Raw genomic sequence first — 2,035 nt, 5'->3', positions numbered from 1 at the left:
GGTTATTCCCCAGATTAATTTTAACAGCAGATATCATGCATTTTTGAAAACTGATTATTAATGATGCTTAAATTAAAAATGTTTTATTGGACAGAAAGTGGATGAAACACATATTCATTCGACAAACATTTATTGAAAACCTACTGTGTGACAGACCTCATTCTAGATGCTGGAATAATAAGCAATACAAGTCTGCACTCCTGCGTAGTATTTGATCAGGATTGCTGTGGTCAATTAAGAAACAATGGGATACTTAAGGAGATATAATAAAAAAATATGTGCAGGGTTGGTGAGTCATCTGTTACTAGTGACAGCAGGGAGCCATTACCACCACAAGAACTACCGTGGAGGCAGAAACTATTACTACATCCTGGCAGAAAAGACTGCACCAAAGGGAGCCTTACAAAGAGAAACGTATTCATGGCCAACTTTTGGCTCAGTATAAGGAGCCAAAGGTATAAACATCCATATTTCATTTGCTTTTCACCCTCTCATATCATATCCCCTAATGAGCATTTACATCTCCTCACTCTGTGCCATTCTTAGAAATGCATCCACATAGTCTCCTCTGGAGTTCCTTGCTAATTTTGCAGTTATATTTTTTCCTAGCCCTGGAATACCAATCAACTCACTGAGCCATTGGTCATGAATCAGTGTGATTCTTAATATGTCTCCTTTTGTGCTTGTTTTGGCAGCACATATACTAAAATTGGAACAATACACAAGGAGATTAGCATTGCCCTGCACAAGGATGACATGCAAATTCATGAAGTATTCCTTATTTATTTATTTATTTATTTATTTATTTATTTATATTTTTAAATATTTTATTTATTTATTCATTAGAGACAGAGAGAGAGGCAGAGAGAGAAGCAGACTCCTTGCAGGGAACCCAATGTGGAACTCAGTCCAAGGACCCCAGGATCACTCCCTGAGCCAAAGGCAGATGCTCTACCTCCTGAGCCACCCAGGCATCCCCCCCCTTTTTTAAAAATGATTTTATGTATTCCATATTTAAAACAAAAGCAAAACAATACACATCTCCTTCCATACAAAGTGGACAACCAAATATACTTCTCAAAAATCCTGCCCATAGGGAGAATTTTTCTGTACCAGAGTCTTTCATGGTCACCCCTGAATGGAGCTGTAATATAGTCATTCTCTTCTAGATGATGCTACCATACCTTACAGATGATATATTTATAACCCAAGGAGGGCTCTTTTTTCTTCCTGTGGAAATGTAAAATGTTTATGGTGGACTTCCCATGGGGAGGATACATGGAGGATTATGTATTGAGGAAGTAGGAATATGTACCATGTGAATGTGAACCACTTGCTTATACAGTTTGCTTATACTTTCTGGTCTTGCACCTACCATCCCATTTAACAAAGGAATAGCCTTGCACACATCCAATATTTTGATTCAGTGAAATAGATTATCATGTTCATGATAGATATTTTGGGTCATTTTGCTATCCCGTGTTTAGGGAGTTTAGTCTCTATTGTGATCCAGTAGCAAATCAGAAGCTGCTTTTCAAATGGAGGATAGTTATCATGAAGTGAAGGCATACCTTACTCCAAAATTCTGGGAACCTGAGCTATATTGAGTCTTCCAATCTATGAACATAGTCTGACTCTCCATTTATTTAGGGCTTTGATATTTTAATAAACATTTTGAATTTTTTGTCATACTGATCCTGCATATGTTTTATTAGATTTCTTTTAATTTTTTGGAGCAATTGTAAACAGTACTACATTTAAAATTTTCACTTCCAATTTTTTCCCTAATTTATAGAAGTACGATTGATATTTGTGTATTGACCTTAAAGTATATGATCTTTCTAAACTCAATAGTTTTAGAAATGTTTGGTAGACTTCTTGGGATTTTTTAGGTAGATAATCATATACTCTGCAAATAAGATACATTTGTTTCTTTCTTTCCAATTTATATGCCTTTGTTTTGTTTTGTTTTCTTGTGTTATTTAAATGGCCAGGATCTGTACTATGTAAATTGTTTTAGGGAGAGTGAACACTC

General features: G+C 35.6%; 1 non-coding gene across 1 annotated transcript; it reads left to right on the top strand.

Annotated features, from left to right (window-relative positions):
- Positions 1-679: 679 nt before the first annotated feature.
- LOC144289136 (U6 spliceosomal RNA) lies at positions 680-786 on the top strand. The gene has a single exon (XR_013357171.1). It is a non-coding gene; the product is annotated as a U6 spliceosomal RNA (small nuclear RNA).
- The last annotated feature ends 1,249 nt before the right edge of the window (positions 787-2,035 follow it).

Source organism: Canis aureus, chromosome 1, assembly GCF_053574225.1.
Source record: "Canis aureus isolate CA01 chromosome 1, VMU_Caureus_v.1.0, whole genome shotgun sequence".
Lineage (NCBI taxonomy): Eukaryota > Metazoa > Chordata > Mammalia > Carnivora > Canidae > Canis > Canis aureus.
The sequence above is the reverse complement of the archived record's forward strand: the minus strand, read 5'-3'. Positions and strand labels throughout refer to the sequence as shown.